Source organism: Cygnus atratus, chromosome 2 (genome assembly GCF_013377495.2).
Source record: "Cygnus atratus isolate AKBS03 ecotype Queensland, Australia chromosome 2, CAtr_DNAZoo_HiC_assembly, whole genome shotgun sequence".
Lineage (NCBI taxonomy): Eukaryota > Metazoa > Chordata > Aves > Anseriformes > Anatidae > Cygnus > Cygnus atratus.
In genome coordinates this window covers 136,647,974-136,665,824 of record NC_066363.1, presented here as the reverse complement: position 1 = coordinate 136,665,824, position 17,851 = coordinate 136,647,974, and the positions used below count along the sequence as shown (strand labels likewise).

The 17,851-nt window shown below is 40.7% G+C and overlaps 1 long non-coding RNA gene across 7 annotated transcripts in view; it reads right to left on the bottom strand.

The window, feature by feature from the left end:
- The window catches only part of LOC118247853 (uncharacterized), a 34,766-nt gene extending 17,225 nt beyond the window's left edge, over positions 1 to 17,541 (bottom strand). For 2 of the 7 annotated variants that reach the window (XR_004778595.2, XR_004778590.2), the window contains exons 1-3: positions 17,226 to 17,541; positions 16,976 to 17,092; positions 14,466 to 14,612 (exon numbers count right to left, since the gene is read on the bottom strand). This is a non-coding gene — a long non-coding RNA (uncharacterized LOC118247853). Of the gene's footprint in view, positions 1 to 48; positions 196 to 1,495; positions 1,867 to 14,465; positions 14,613 to 16,975 lie in introns of all 7 variants that reach the window. The other 5 variants (XR_004778591.2, XR_007707833.1, XR_004778592.2 and 2 more) reach the window with 5 other exon arrangements.
- Between the last annotated feature and the right edge of the window lie 310 nt (positions 17,542 to 17,851).

Here is a 17,851-nt window from a genome sequence, read left to right as displayed (position 1 = left end):
TCAGATGGGGTTAATTGCTGAATAAAAGAATGGTTCCTTTCAGTTTACCTTTTTACAGCCTCACTCGCACTGGATATGGAAGACAGGAAAGTCTGTGATAAATATCAAACTTTCTAATCAGAAACTAGCCCAGTCGTATTTGAAATCTTGAACTTAATCCAGAATCAGGAAATGCAGCCACTTGTGTTACTGTTGCTGAAAGAAGAAAATGACCTTTTTATTGTAGCTTACATTCACTATTGTACCTGTGAACCATGGGGAATGGAGCAGAAGAAATGCAAGGGCTTAACGAGACCTTCTTTTAACAAGAAAACTGAAATTGGGTGTAATAAAAATATATAGCTGATATAAAGGCTGTGTTTCTCCAGGGGATATTGGTGACTTTGACATGGATTCAATCCTAACTTTCCTGCTTCTTAGCTATTGTTAAATGTTTTCTGTCAGATACATTGCTTTAAATTTTACCAGAAGAAGACCGTTTGAGAAAAATTAATAAGCCACACCTTTAACAGGAACACAAAAGTGAAATAATGCTCTAAATTTTGAAGTGAAGATTGACATTCAGCAAATACTTTTATTTCCCAGTGATGTTACGGGGTGAATGCCTGCAGGATTATTTCAATATAATGACCCTCTGCCGATGACTAATTTATAGCTGAAGTGGAAGCAACACCAGTACCAAAGGGCCATAACTCAACAGCATGCTCCTGGACTGCACGCAGTGGTAGGTGACGTTGGACCAGATGAGATCACAAACATAAAATTATTCACCCAAACCAAGCTTTTTTATTTTATTTTATGTTTTTATTTTCTAATGAGTGCTTCATTGTGGTACCCGCTGAGGTTCTGAAGAACTGGAGAATCAGATGCAAAGGGTATTGACAGCACAGGTGGAGCTAGATTTGCCAAGTAGTCATAATACTTAAATGAAGTGGATAGATTTTAGAATAGTTTTAATATATTTTTAAATATTTTAGAAATTCTAAGAGCGTTACACATTCCTTAGGGCTGGCCATTCTCTCTGGAAATTTGTAGTCTTAATTCTCTGGAGAAATCAGATCCTAGTTATAAGTGAAAGTTTAAGTTGATGGGTCAGAGAGTGGAAAGCTGTAAAAGCTTCCTGTGCATTTTTATACAGTTTTCAGTACCTGGTAAAAGAGAATTGGTCTTGATTTCTGATTCCTAGATCTCATTTTTCACTCTGCTGGATTCTGGCATTAAGGTTTTCATTTCCTTTTCACTGTTTATGATATAAAATTCTCCAAAAGATATTTAAAATGGGATCAAAACAAAATCACACACCAACACAAAAGAAAAATTCACAGGAATTTCTTTAAGCTTGCCTGTTACTCAGTGAAACATTGGTATTGACTGAAAGGATAATCTTGTACTTTTCTGGAAAAAGGCTGTATGGATTATTTTATCAGATCACCAGTTCTTATAGGGCATAATGAAAATTTTGCCATGAGTTTCAGCTGGAAACTTTAGGCCTTACCCAGATGGTTCATCGGCTGTGACATGCAAGGACTGTCTAAGTCCAGCACCGGCCACTCTTATACCAAAGGATGAGAGAGTGAGTGATTAAATCCCACCACCAGCAGCCACCAGCAGCGCTGTGTGTGATTCCCCAGGGTCCAACCTCAGCACTGGCAATTACATGGTGCTCCCCAAGGAATTAAACTGCATTGACATGTCACGTTAGCAGGTGGAGTTGCAGCAGATGGGATGTCAGTAAGCACACCTTGAGCCCAGCAGCAATTCTCGGACTGGAGTTGGACAGGAAGCAGTTTTATAGTCCCACCTTTACTGCTGTGGATATTTTAATTTTTCACTATGCTTCCATGAGAAGAGGGAAATCAAGACCTTCTGAAATGAAAAGAAAGAACAACAAAAATCAAGAAAATAACTACATTGTAAAAGCCAGTCCTGTAGTTAGGTCATTGGCTTGAAATCTGGGAAAGTAACCTCCATGTCATTGCTCTAAGTCATTTAGAATAAGAGCTCATTTAGCATAAGAGATGATTGAAAGGGACATAGCTAGTCAGAAAGGCTGCTGTAATAAGCATCCACCACACACAATTATTTTTGCAAACACATCAATTTGTGTGTGTCTAACCTGAGTGCTGATTGAAAGACATGTTTGTTGAAATACAAAACTAGACCAGCCATTTGCCTTTTATACTCTGCTTGGATGTCTGTTTCAGAATATCCCTGTTACAGAGAAATTTCTTCTCATTTCCACCCAGTATTTATATGTGTATAGCGTATTCCCACCTGTTCCTACATGAACAGTTTCCTCTAACACAAACTGTTTTTCCCACTCTGATGTTCCTGTGATGTATTTTTACAGATTAGTTAAATCCCTTCTCACTCTTCCTTCTGCTGAGCTAATGAGGTTTAGCTGCCCACATCACAGAATCACAGAATCATCTAGGTTGGAAGAGACCTCCAAGATCATCTAGTCCAACCTCTGATTAACAAATCCTCCACTAAACCATATCGCTAAGCTCTAAATCTAAACGTCTCTTAAAGACCTCCAGGGATGGTGACTCAACCACTTCCCTGAGCAGCCCATTCCAATGCCTAACCACCCTTTCAGTAAAGAATTTCCTCCTAATATCCAACCTAAACCTCCCCTGGCACAACTTTAGCCCATTCCCCCTCATCCTGTCAACAGGCACTTGGGAGAATAGACCAACCCCCACCTCGCTACAGCCTCCTTTAAGGTACCTGTAGAGTGCGATAAGGTCGCCCCTGAGCCTCCTCTTTTCCAGGCTGAACAATCCCAGCTCCCTCAGCCACTCCTCGTAAGACTTGTTCTCCAGACCCCTCACCAGCTTTGTTGCCCTATCTCACCTCATACAAGAAGAGATCCTCCTCCAGCCATCCCTGCCACTGTGGCAGCAGAGGACTCGCACACAGTCTTTGTAGGAGGCTTTGCCACCAGCATTGATCCTTCCATCCCACTGCTGAAAATTCTGGGTGTAAATCTTTTTCATTTGGACCATGCTGAGGGCTCATGGATGCCCTGTAGTTGACTAGCACCCCCTGGTCTTCCTTCTCTTCTATTGTTTTATAGTTATGAAGTCTTAAAACAGCAGAAAACTCTTGTAGTTTGAAAATAAAAGTGTGACTTTGCCGTAAAACCTGTGTTATTTTAACCTCTTACTCTTATTGCAGACCTCCTCTGAGCTGATGATGCTTCCCAGTTTGTTATCAGCCAGTGCCATCAATACATTTATGTCTCTGTGTTAAAGTCACTAATGTAAAAATTTTTGTAAGATGAGTTTAAAAGTATCTTCCATATACTTTGTCAATAACATCTTCCCAACAGTTTTAATATAACTAGTAATTACATTGTCTGCTTAGCCGGTTTTTAGAGTTTTAGCATAAAAATTATACAAGATGTGTTCATACAAAAGAGAATCTCCATCCTAGCAGTTTTGTAGCAAGCAACAAAGGTATCATGTATGTTTTCCTTGTTCCAGGTATGCATCACGTCACAGAAGAAAGTATTGCCTTAAGTCTGGTTGATCCACTTTTGTTATATCCCTTATGTCTTTTATTCTACTTTCTGTTTACTTGTATCTTTTCATTCCAAGGTTTTCTCTAAAACCTTACATGCTGTTGGAGGACACCTAGGAAACCTGGGGTTTTCAGAATTACTTTTTCCCTCCGTTTTAAACTTCTTTCTTTTCTGCCTGTTAGACCTTTGCTGACAACCCAAAACACCAGAAATCCAGGATGGGGGTTGTTCAACAACCCAGTTTAAATTAGGAAACTTCTAATCTCAGCCTCCTATATGAGCTTGGAGTGCTCAGAATCATTTGGCCCTACTTCCCTGATGGTGCTGAATTCACTGCTACAGTAACTCCTCAGCAAACAAGCAAGGAAATTGATAATCAGTTGCCTCACTTGCTGATGTGACATTCAGAAACAAAGCATGCCATATTTATTTAGTCTATCTCCAGTTGTGCTTTAATGATGGCTTTGTGACGGCACAAGAAAGAGTTAACAACAAAAAACAAGTCCTGCTTCAAGTATTTTTATACCTTCATGCTACAGAGCTGTGGAGAAAAACAACATTTTAAGTGTTGCTTTTTTTTTCCATTAGGTTGTCTGCTTTTACAGGTGGTGTGTCAATATAAGATCTGAAAATCTCCACACATGAAAATGTGATGGAGAGATGGTCTGCAACTGAAACACTCAACCTATCTGACCCGTTGCTTAAGGGTGTATAACACAGTCACTCAGTGACTAACAGTAACAGTCTGGTGTGTGAACACCTAAATCTATGAAAGCCAGAGATACAGCTGTCTCCCTAGCAGCTGGTTCTCTTTGTCCTGGAGCAGTGGATATAGACTCAATTCCAAATCCCCTGACAAAAGAGTCTAGCAGTCACAGCATTCACCCAACAACCAAGTGAAGAATTTCACCTGTAATCTATTTAATAAAAGACAGACCCCCAATGATTCTTTCCTACCACTTTCATTGTTTTTAAGATTTGCATGGCTGTTTATCACCTTCAAAAGTGAATTATTTGTGTACCACTATTCTGCCAGAAAGCTGGATCAAGATGAACATTTGGAGTCAGAGGGAACAGAGCTGACAGCTTTGGCTTTACATCTTCTCACAGTCAACTGATACCACCAGACTGCTATCACAATCAGAACATTACTGGATAATTCAGGTGTAAAGGGACCTCAGGGGGCTGCTAGCCCAACCTGCTGCTCCAGGCACGGTCTGCTTTCTGGTCAGCTTAAGTTGCCCAGGTCAGGTCTTGATAACTTCCAGAGATGGGCACTGCACATCTTCCCTGAGCAGTTTGTTCCCCTGCTTGATTGCCCTCATGGGAAAAGAGTTTCTCCTTGTATCCAGTTGGAAATTCAGTTGTTTTAATTTAATCGAAAACAAAATTGTCTGTTGTCTGTTGTCCTGCTACCATGCAACTCATCTGGTCTCATGGACTTGTAGAGGTTGGGTTCTTGCAAATAGTTCCTCACTGGATCCTCAGCCAGAGCTGGCTATTCTTATCACCCTTGAACCCATTAAATAAACACAGATGTCTGGGAGGCCTTGCCGATGAAAAGGCAAAGCAGGCAGCAAGTACCTAAGCTCTGTTGTGTCTTCTGGCAGTAGATCACCTTCCCCTTTCAGCAACAGAACCTTGTTTTCTCTGCTTAGCCTTTTCCTGAGCTAATGGTAGAAGTTCTTGTTGCCTTTGACATCTTTTGCAACCATCAACTATAGGTGAGCCTTGGTTTTCATAGCACTTCCCTTATATGTCTGGGCGTGGGTTCCAAATCCCTTTGTGGCCTGTACCTGCTTTCACTTCCTGTGTGCTGTTTTTTCCTGCAGGAACTTGTACTTGTGTTCTCTGTTTAGCAAAGTCAGCCTCCTGATACACCTACCTGATTTCCTGGGTGTTGGGAGGGATTGTATTTGAGTCTGGAGAAGGTTGTCCTTAGCGCCTGCCAGATTTCCCGAGATCTTTACCTTCAGAGCTCTTCCCATGGGATCCCATCTGTCCATTTCCCAACTTAGCCAACCTCTGGCTGCCCCTATTCAGCTATTCTTCCTCCTCACACCCCTCAGGATCTTCAATTTAGTGGGCACTAAAATAGTGGTTGCCTCTGATTATCACATTCCCAACCAACTCTTTCTTGTTTGTAATAGCAGATCTAACTGTGCATAACCCATGGTTGACCCATCCAGTACCTCTACCAAGAAATGACCCTGCCCTCCATAAACCTCTTAGACTGCTTGTGTCCACAGTGCTGCTCTTCCAGAAGATGCCATGAGGTTGAAATCCCACATAAAAAATAGCATCTCTCATCCAAGGACTTTCTTGAGTTGTTTAAAGAAATCTTTTCCCACTTATTCACCTTGTTTGGGTGGTCTGTAACACCATCACACCACATTGCCATTCTCACTGAGCTCTCCTCTGATCATGATGCACAAACTCTCACCCAGCCCATCAACCATCCCATTCAAGCACTCCATATATTAGATCTGCTTCTTCACATAGAGGATAAGCTACCGTTGTTTTTTCTGTGTCTCCCGAAGAGCTGATATCCACCATAGCACTGCAGTCATCTGAACTTTCCCCTGCTCATCCAAGTTATTCCAACAATGTTGTAGCTCTGTAACCACATGCAGAGCTCTAGTTCCTCCTGCTTGTTTCCCACTCTCTGCGCTTTATTGCACCTGTACTTGAGTCAGGCTTCCCTTCACATTTTTTTATCATTCCTGAGGAATTTATTTTTCTTATCCCCCCCAAAATTTTCTTTCCACCCATGACCATGGTTTCTGCTCTTAGAGGTGGTTTGCAGTCTCCTTTCCCGAATAGTTCAAGTTTAAAGAACTTTCAATACCTAAAATACTCGATATCTTTCAATATTCAGTACTTTCCAATATCCAGTAATGTTCAAAACTTTGCTTTTCATTCTTCCTGCTGTGGGTGTTTTGTTATTTATTTTGAAACACATTAAACGTATTCATATCAGATTTTTCATGCTGTGTCACCATGACATGTTTTCTTAAAGCACCATGCGATGTTTCCTTGAAAGGGGCACTATGTGGATTTTCCATGGTGCTTAATGATCAAAAGTAGCAGGCTGCTTTTAGCTGCCATCATTGGGAATCACCACACAGAAAGATAATTTGGAGTAAATGTATCAAGGGCAGTGATGGCAGGAGAGTCTGGTGCCCTTAAGTATCATTTTTTGTTTTTATCCAAAGGCAACCTTTTCTAACGAGTTCACAGAACGCATAATAATACTGTCTTAAAGTGTCTGCCACACAGAATAAGGTCATGCACCACCACAGAGGAGGCGCAAGGGAATGAAAGGTGGACAAAAAATATTGCAAAATATTAATTCGTATCATTTTTTTTTCTGATCTCTGAGAGGACATGAATCTGTGAGGAGGAATGTGAATGAACCAGAAGGAAGAAGATAACATATGTCCTTCAGAGAATAAATGAAAATTGAGTTTGTTGCCTGTTCTGTTCCTATCAACATGCTATTTTTGGAATTTAATGTAAAACTCCTGTATATTTCTAATATCCGTGAAGCTGACCACAATATGAAACAGCCACTGGAAGATGTCCACAGATGACCAAGGGGGTTTTGGAATTAGACTGACTGATATATATTGCCAGACAGCACAACATGGGCAGTCTAATGGAATAAGACTTTCAACATTGTAAAAATGCTTGAGGCATAAGTAGAATTATTCTGAACTTCAAATTAGAAACTTTGGGTCAATTGGACAAAAATTCTTTTAACTTTGGGGGTTGATCAGGTTTGACTTGTTCCTTTATGAGACTGTCCAATAATTTAGGAACTAGGTTTATCTGTTTGTTTATTTGCTTTCCTTCACTTTCTTGTCTATGCTGAATCTTTCTGTACCAAGAAACACGAAGAAGTCAAAGGCCATTCAAGACTTGCTGCACTCTTTCCGAGACAGAGTCCTCAGACAGCCAGAACTGCTTTTTATGCAATTTATTGGCAGCGAAAAGGAATGGAAGAGAGGTGAAGAGATGGCCCATAAAAAAGGTTGTTCTAGGTTGGTGTCTGATCTGGAATTTCACATCTGGAAAGGTGGAAAGTCAAAAGGCTCAGTTTTGCCCTTTAGGTGTGGAAAAGTGAGTATGTTTTATAAATAACATGTCCTTTCACTTGAGCAAAAAATAATAGCATGCTGTACATGACATTCCTTCTCTGAGTAGGTGAGAGTGAGATGAGGGCAGTAACATCTGAACTGAAGAGGAAGGTGAATCAAATTCTACCACTTCTTGCCTATCACAAAAATTGCAACTTGATAGGAACAAATCAATCTGGACATAATAATGACCCTTTTCCCAAACATAAGCATCTCCGTACCAGTGATTTAAAGATGAAAAAAAGGAATTTCAAACTTGTATTGATTTCTTGTTTCTTTCCATTTTATTTGAAAATGAATGTTGGAAAAATTTATTTTAGCTTGGTTCAAATTTTTAAATATATATATTTAAAATTAGATATTCATATTCCAACCAGGCTGAAAGATACTGTGACTGGGGGACTGGTAGAGTGGCAACACCATTGAAGAATTTGTTAAGACAGGTATTTTAAGGTAACTAAAATGACTTTTAGAGTTTATTACTCCCATTTAACTTCAATATTTAGCATTGAGAAGAGAAGACTTCATTGAAAAACTAAGAGTCAAACCATTTTAAGTATTATGATTCACAGTAAACACTGCTTTTACCTTCCAGTAATTCTTTGAAAAAACAGACAATGCCAAAATTTTACTCATAATTTTAATAATATAAAGGGGTAAAAGAAGAAAAACTCTTCAGATACAACTTCCAGGTTGTTCTGCTGTGAGGCAAGGCAAGGCAAAAGGCAAGGCAAAAGGCACGGCAAGGCAAGGCAAGGCAAGGCAAGGCAAGGCAAGGCAAGGAAAGGAAAGGAAAGGAAAATATTTTTAACACGGACATGACTTTAAGGAAAATAAATTTCTAGAGTGAAGCCCTAAGTCCTCTTGAAAATAGTAATGATGACAACAGTCAAGTTCTGCATGATTGATTCTTAACTTCCAGGGTAGAAATCCAAATAATTTCAGTGGTTTACTGAATGTGACTAAAATTTTTTTTAATACTTTGTTATTTACCAGAAACAGAAATTCAACCTGACAGTTTTTTGCTCTTTAAATTTTTTGTATTTTTGTTTGTTTGGTTGGTTGGTGTTGTTTTTGCTTGGTTGGTTTTGTTTGTTTGTTTGTTTTGTAAATTACCTTTCTATATCACAAAAGATGATTTTATTTTTCAGGGATTTCTGATCTGACTCTCTAGGTCAGAAGAGCATTGGTGGCAGCCATCAAAGGGCATCTGGTATACCATGCAGCTCTGCCCAGCCCACTGCCTTTTTTGCTGATGATGTCAAGGACTGAAGGTTAACCCAGAGCAAAGATAGCACAACATGAGGGTTCCAAGAGCCAAACAGCTCCTCAAATGCTTTGCCACAACTTGGTATTTAACGTATGGGCTGCCATGACTGAAACCTAACACCTAATCGCTCAGCCTTCAAAAGGCTGGACAACCTCATGGCAAAGCCATTAGATTCTGGAGGTCTCCCTTAGTGGCATATATACAATAAAAGAAGTCTTTAATGTCATATTTCAGTGAACCAAAATCTCATATTTTCTTACCTGCTCATTACTGCTTTTTGTTTTTTCCAAGTCTGAGAGAGAAATGTAAGTAGATTTCCCAGTGATGTTGGTGACGTGACTATCACAGCAATTAACTGATTGCATCTGGGATAACAGCTATCAGCAATATTACTTATGGGTTATTTTTAGCTGTACACATTGCATGGAAAAATGAGATGCCCAATAAAGGAGACTTGCTGCATCTTTCATACCTCAAATGGGAAAAAGGAGGGCAGACATGTTTTGTCTGTTCTGTTTTTGTCAAACAAACTGAGCTCTGATCTTATGGATGAGTCTGGAAGGCTGTGAGTGTCACTATCTCATTATACAGCGCAGTTTGGTTACTTGCATGGATGATTCAGCAGAATGTGCAGAAGTAGAGAAGTGACACATTTGTGATTTCTGAGGCCTTCTTCCAGCAGAGATTTACAGTAACTGATGATGAGACATATTTTTAACTATTCTTAATGTATACAAAAAACCCAAACTTGAACTATTACGTGTCCTTTGCATGCATCAGTCTCTCACATGTTTTAGCCATCTTGACAATTCAAGACTTTGCTGTTTTTAAGAGTTTACAAGGTAAAAAAGAATTGCACTTTGGTTTAGTTAAGGTTTCTGGATTAATGTACATGGATGTTTCTGCATGTTGTTGATAAGCATCAGAGTGCCTGTTCAATAGTGAGAATATATATACCTGCATCTCAGAAATGAGGAAGAATGGAGAAATTTCCCTACAATTAAGATTTCAAAAGGCTATTCTTCTAGGTCCATAGGAAGAAACTTTCTAAAGTCCCACCACCAGCATGCTTTTTGCCTTTTTGTTTTACATACAATACACTATGTAAGTGAGGTACGAAAAACACATTTTCTTTGGTATTGTGTCTACTGAAATGAGGTCTTGCTAAGGCAAAATCATGGGGTTTAACAATCTAAGGTTAAGGTCCAGCCTCCTAAACCATTTTGTGTGTCTCCTTCTCTGGAGATTGGGAGCCAAGACATGTATCTGTATGATACCTACTATTGAGGCACACATATAATTCATTTGATTAACTTCGGGAATGAATCCCTTGACAAATCAACTCCTGGCATAAAGCTTGCTTAGGTCTCTGCCTGCTGATGTGAGGGAGCTATTAGAAAACATTTTGTGAAATGAAAACAGAAGTGCCGTGCAAATGTCTCAGATATGAGGTGCCAGCAGACTTGAATATCTGAAGGTACCCACAATTACCAGGAGACTTCTCCTTATAATGGATGTAATGATTTGTGTCAGGTTTTGGAGTTACACAGGCTAATAGGTGGATTGAACTGGCACAGAATGAGTTAAAAAGGTTCAGGGATGTGCATATGATTCAAGGAGCAGTACCAGGAAATATCCCTGGCCAGGATGCCCCAGGAAATCACATTTCTTTTTGCTCCATTAATGTCTCCTGCCAGCTGCCTGGCTGCTATGTCAGCTCTTCAAGCCTGTCATGGCGCTGCCTACTGGCAGCTCTTACGACATTGCAAGGAAACCTCTAACAAAGCTTGCTGCCCCTGCAGTCGCCTCTTCTCCCCCTCTCCAGGAGTGCAGAAGAGATTGCTGAGGACACCAGGACATCTTCTGACATGGCCTGTGCAGCCAGGACATGGAGGTGCTTGGAGCACAGTGTGCTGCAGACCCAGGGTAGGTATTGCTGTCTATCTGACAGATTTTATCTCAGGTTTCGGATTTGAGCTCTGAGAGCTACTTCGAGCTGGTATGGTGGACCAGTATGCTGCTGAGCAGGGGTCATTCTGACATGGAGGAGAGCTTGCAGTGGTTCCTGTTCCCATGCATGACACACAGCAACCGAGGTGGCCCAGAGAGAGAGGCCCCTAGAGGGAGGCCACAGCAGTGTGCTGCAAATGGGCCTGGCACAGACCCAGCTCTGGGGACAGAGATGGGAGCCAGAGGGGTGAATCTTGCTCTGCCCATAGAGAACCTGGCCAGGTAAGCAAAGCCATCTCCAAGTACTGCTTGCCCAGAGGTGCAAGCACACCCAGCAGCCCAAGTACTGCACTGCAGATTGCAGGCCCCATCTGCTGCACAGCTCTTGCACCTTGGCCCAAAAACTGGGGTGAGGACTGAAGAAGGGATATGAAAATGCCAAAAGAGCAGACTGTGAACTTCTGACCAGGACCCAGATTAAACTTTCCCGGCACTTAAGGATGCTCTCCACAGAGCACACACGGCAGGACCCAGAGTGCCTGTGGTCTCCTCCATGGCCGCGACTTGGGTGGCTCTGGATTCCTCCACACAAGCATCTCCGCCTGGAGCCGCAGCCAGCTGTGCCAGCAGCACGGAGACCGGAGCTGGTTCGATATCTCTGCTAAGTGACTCATTGCAGGAATCCAACTTCTGGTGCCGTCACGGGGATCCTACTCTCACTGCAGTGCCGTCGCCCCGAGCGAGCGAGGAAGGAGCGGGCTCTGGAGCCAAGCCTGCAGCCTCCGCTGTTGCTCTCAGCATGGGCTCGCATTCCTCCAGCACAGCTGCATCACGTCGCACAGGGCTTTGCATTGCTGGAGGACAGTGCCACTGGCAGGCCTGAGCACTCCTATCTGCTTTGTCAGGAAAACAACTGTTAGGGCCAGCTTCGGTCCCGTAGTCACGATTCCCCCATCCACACAAGGCTGCATGGGGAAGGTGGGGGTGCCTCAGGGCAGGAGCTGACTCCCTGCCACCAGCTCTGCTGCTGAAGTAATGCTGTGAGATACAGCATAGCATTGTCTGCAGGGGGAGAGCCCTGAATTACAATCTGAATTAGCTTTAAGTGGATTAGTTACACCCTATCAAACTCTTGTGTGCATGTTGCTATTCAGAATTACAGTGACCTGATTTCAGCACAACTTAATTCCACTCGTAGTGTGGTTAACCTAAATCTTAAGATGAATGCTTTATTACAGCTGGTAAATCTGCTTTGCACCTCTGCTTAATTTGGATTAACTTCCCAGAGGGACCATCCGTCCTTGAGCCCTGCTGGTGGCCAACTCGGGTTAAAGCCTCTGCTGCTGCCCCTGCCACTGTCACTGCCAGGAGGTGGAGTGCTCCCTGCCAAAAGGAAGGAGCAGAAGAGGGTCAGTTACTGTGGACTACTGCCATAAATCAACACTCAAAGCCCTTCTCTCTCTAGCTTTATCACCACCTGTCTCCTTAGGCAGGTACCACAGAGTCTCAGGGCCAGGACAGTGATGTGGGAGAAGGAGGTGCCACCACCCTGGGATGGGACAATCTGACACTGTTGCTGTGGAGAAAGAAGAAGGTTCCCAGCTGAGGGGAGGAAAACTGTCCTGGCAGCACCCCCTTTTCCCAGGCAGAGGAGGGAGGTACACCAGGGGTCCTCTTTAGCCTTCAAGGTAATCCCTACAGTGGAATTCCCCACTCACATGGATGCTTCCGTAGACTGCTACTTCCCAAACCCTTGCACAGGCAAGTCAATATTTCCTAAACGTGATGAGTCCAATGGTCAAGATGACCCAGAAGTGTATCTGGGCATCACCGCTAACCAAGGAACAACATTGCAGTCTTTGATTGCAAAGCTCTCCTACAACCACAGGGCATTTCTGCCCCTCTGGTGTGTGCACTTGGATGTGTTTCTTACCACTCCGAAATGATCAGCAAGAATCTGGTTCTGCCTGAATCTGAGCATTTTTCACTTTATGAATATTTGTCTAAGATGTCTGATTATTAAGGCCAAATGAAGCCTTCACTTCCTCTATAAATATTTGTGCAATGACCTATAACTACTGGCCAACATGCCTGCCAGCACTCCATTAGATGACATCCCATTTTACAATTAACTATTATCATTTGATAACCTCTTGAGGTTAAGAATACAGATGTAAGATCTCCAAGATTTCTGATGGGAATACTTCATATCAGAAGTATGTTTCCCTTGAGGATGACATCACCACAGGGACACATTTTTCAAATATTTTGGCCATCATATTTTGAAAGCTTCTTTAGAAATACAAAAATTATTTTTGAGCCCTAAAAGAACTTTTCTATCGGTTTCAAGTAAACATACTACCATTTAACTCTTTTGAAAGCCCTGCACAATAACAACAAAAAGCGTCATGGGAAACAAAGATAAGTATTGTTGTGTAGCCAAAGAAAGAAGTATGTCCAATATATAGTATTTATATTACCTGACAGAAAAGTTCTTTGCTGAATGCTATCCTAGCTTTTTGTGTGTGTGTGTGTGTGATGAAATAGTTCAAGTGGTGCCTAAGTCACAGTTTCAGATCAGGACCCTGACAGATTGTGGAGCTGGACTCCAGGTTCAAATCTAAGAAATCTCTGTGCACTGTGGAGCATTAGCTAACCTAAAGCCCTAAGCCTGAACCCCTCCCAGACATCAAACTCTGGTAAAAGGTGGATGTAAATTTAGTCTTGCCCCTGATTATAGACAGGACTTTTACCAGTGCCTGAGTACTGAAGGTAAATCAGGCAGAACCCTACTCAGTTTGGGTCCTCTTCTGCTGGCTGCTGCAAAGAGCCAACCATGTATGATTGACAAGGCCACGGGCTCTCGGGTCTTTATTGTAGGACAGCACTAAATAAATGAACATTCATTACCTCTTTTTTTTTTTTTTCCTTGTAGCTGATGAGCAGGTCTATAATTGCTCTGAGATGTTCTCTTACTTCCATTTATCATGCTAGATTAAAAATCTCATGTAACCTCAGTAAAATCTCATGAAGTATTACTCCATCATTCAAAAGGTAGCTATGATCTAATTAGTATTATCTTTATAAAACCTCATTTACTTATAATGTTATTTTGATAATATAGTATGCAAAATCATCCAAATGAGACTTTAAATTTACCCTAAAGACAATATTCAAACTAAGAATGAGCACTTGAACTTCGTTAAATAAGACTAGTTTAAGTGCCCAACCCCATTAATGCTTCTTGAATGCAGCACTAAAGTCACTTCCATTCTCAAAGGCTTCATAGAATTTCTAATAGTTTGATAGACAGTCTCTGAAGATGTGTTTAACAGGAATGACAAACATAGCAAAGCATAATTTAAGCAATTAATTAGGTCTGAAATCTTAGTGTAGAATTAACATTGTGTGTCTAAGTTTCATAGTTTGAAAACCCATGGTATATTTTAAAATGTGAGTAGTTTGAGCTTTAAGAAGGAAAACAAAGTCAGTGTTGCTTTCAGAAAGCTGTATTAATACCTATGTGTCTTGATGGGTGTATTTATATTGTGAGACATATTAACTAATAAAAGAATGGTACCTTAAGGTAAACTGTTCTTCACTTCCACCAGTTTAGACAGCCAACAGTTTGGGTGTGTTGATAATAGAGGAAAACAATGGCTCCCATTGGCAAGGGCACCCACTCCTCTGTTGCATGTGCTCAGAGACTTTGCACCACTGGGAGACCCTGAAAAGCAAATTGCGGCATGTCCACATAACAGCAAAATACAGGCTGTTTTAAAAAACATCAGTGAAAGAGTGTTAGACTACTGCTGAGAAAGTGGTCCATCCATTTTCCAGCCTATGCAGAAATCTTGTGATAAGCTTCATCTTAGTCTTTTCAGAATACATACAAAATTCAGTTGCGCTATCTGGATTGAAAAACTGAGCGAAAGAAAAATATGTATCTATATACAGACTTTTTTATGTTTTATATTGCAGTATAACTGTCACTCTGGTCATCTTTCTTATCCTGCAAGGAAATGATCTTTTTTTATAGGGGTAACAGCTTGCAAGTCTGTTTTCCGTGAGACACCTCCCAAAATAAATTAAGTGTATACAAAGTGGGACAAGTATTCCTTCTTTTTCTTTCTCTCCCACTTCACTTTTATTGTACTTAGGCATTTATACCACACATACTAATAAACTGAATTTTCCACTACATCATACTGATGTAGATTGTGAAAAAGGAAAATAGAATATAATCAGATTCTGTTAGGTAATATGGCTCTCGCCTCTACCTTTCTATCATATTCAAAACGGTCAACACTCTTGGGATTATATCAAATCTATTGCTCAGAAAAATACTTTAACTACACATAAACTAACAGTATAGTTAAAACATAAAGAACATACTTAAAGACCAAGCAATGTGATACAGAAATGCGATGATGCCTTTTTGATATGAACACCAGTCTAAGAATAGAAAGAGAAAAAGAAATTCACAGGAATTGTGGTTTAAGTTGATAAACACATGAAAGTGCATGAAATATGCATTTACTGGTCTAACAGTCCATGAGAAATTGTCACTCCAAGAAGAAATATTTGCAAAGCATAGAGAAGTTCATACAGTAACACCAAATTAAATAGATTTCATTGTCAGTTTTTGACATTACTAGACAAAAGACCACAAATCAGTAATACAGACTAATTCTAATGTGACCTAAAATTATAGAAACATAAGAGAAGGAATGAAAAAACTTTCAAATTTAGTTTAAAAGTACAGATGTCTTTGTTTTTTCATTGGCAACTTCAGCACTATTGCCTTTGGACATTTTATTTTTAAGAAACATCTGTCCAATTTGGATCTGTCATACTGCAACTGTGATTAGTTAGAGATGTTACAGAAAGCAAAATTATTTATGCAAGTAAAGTCTACAGAGATAGTATCTCATGAATACAAAGTAATAAACTTCGTGAGAATGACAATTTGAATTTTTCTATTGTCTTTTACCCATGGAGCCTAAACCACCTGAAAAGCATTATTTAATTGTATATTGCATAACCTAGAGAGATAGACAGGATGCATAACTAAAGCTCTGTAAGACTCCACTGAGATGGAAAACAGCACATATTCAGAAGTAGGAGTGCAATGCCACAACTTCAGAGGACATGAGGATGGAAGTCAATGAAAATTCAAGAACACGTAAGCAGGTAGCCTGTAATTATTTATGTTATGGTTGGCTGAGCTATCACCTTTAACATCAAAGCACTTGGGGTCCCTGCTCCGTGATGCTTACAACCACAACTGGACAGTCATTCTTCCCCTCCAAATATGGCAGTGGTAACTGCTCTGTTTTAAATCGTTTTTGTGAGAACTTTCAGATAAATTTTAGAGCTGGACAAAAAAATTTTAGACAAATAGTTTACTCGCCAAAAAATGCAGGATGACTGAAGCTATTTGGGAGCTTGGATTGAATTCAGCAAATTGTTTCAGCCAAACAATGTGGGGGAGGAAAGTGGAATTCTGAAAATGTGAAACATTTTGTTCTGACATTATCAAAATTACAAAATTCTTCCTTTATTTTCTTCTTTTTAGTTCAAGCATTAGAAAAAGTGGGCAGTGTAATCAAAAGAGAAGAAAAGAGGAGAATGACACACCACAAGAAAAACCTGGAGTGTGTCACACTTGGAAGCTTTTCAGTCTGACCATTTCCAGTTTGTGCAAGAAAGTCTCCAAATGAGAATGAGCTGTACCACAGAGAATAAGGATACGTGCACATTCCAGCTGAGAACATATTTCTCCTGTGAGTTAGAGCAAAGATGCACCAGTTGAAAGCTGGAAAATGCCGTTACTGAAGTCTACCAGTTTGATCTATTTGCTTGTCTTACATAACATGTTTGATGAGAAGTGATTTAAATGGCTTCTCATCTGCCTTGACTGAACTATTTTTGCACGGGTCATCCTCTGCCTTTTAGTGGTTACAAATATCAAGTAGACAAAACTATCAGTACTCTGGAATTGACCACACATCTTAGTCAAATGCTTCTCTTAGCAGACTACAGTTGCCTAGAGCTGACAAGTGCAGAATAAAGTTAAAGCTGCCTTACCTGCTCACCGGAGGACGGTTTTGTGGCTGAGGAGACATCACCTGGTGACTGAGGAACCAGCTAAAAGCAATTATTTTCCCACTCACCAACAGAGCAGCATGCAACTTTTCTTGAACTCTGGAAAACCCATTGAATATAATCCACATGACTTAAAATGATTGTCCTATGGCACACATTGGGCTAGTACAGTTATACAAATGGCCACAGCCAACTAGCTCAAGATCAAGAAATCCAAGAAAAATAAATCAACCTTTGCACATTCTCTTGTCCCAAGCTCCCCAGCAAGATCTTCAGCTGCAGCTGAAGGTCAAGACCAGTGACTGTATTAGTTTCTGAGCCCTAAAATACTGCCTTAAAGAAAAAAAAAAAAAAAAAGAAAAAAATTAAATGTATCTAAGCCTTTGTGCTAGAAACCAATTCTAACCATGGCTCTCATCTCAGCAGTCAGAGGTAAGAGCAGCTCTCGTGGCACTGCTGTGTACATTCAGAGAATGTCTGGGAGAGATGGCACTCTGATAGGACCAAACAGTTGTTCTAGCAGACTGAGCTGCTCAGGCTGCAGATTTGGAACTGACTATTTAAAGTGTTTGGGAGACCCTATGACTCAAGCCCTAGCATTGAACTCCTGCTTGATAACAGACAGAGGGAGAGTGCTTACTCATAAACATGAGTGATGTTCAAATGTCTGAAATATCATTCCTTCCACTGTAGGAAACTGGCAGGGAAGCAAAAGATTAGAGGACCTACAAAGATGCATAGCTCAGGGACGTGTGGGAGGCTCTGACCCATTTCTGGCTGGATGTGTGAGCCTGCTCTCAGGGGCATGTTGACCAATCATCTGCAATACAAACCTTCAAGCCCTGGCAATTCACCTTG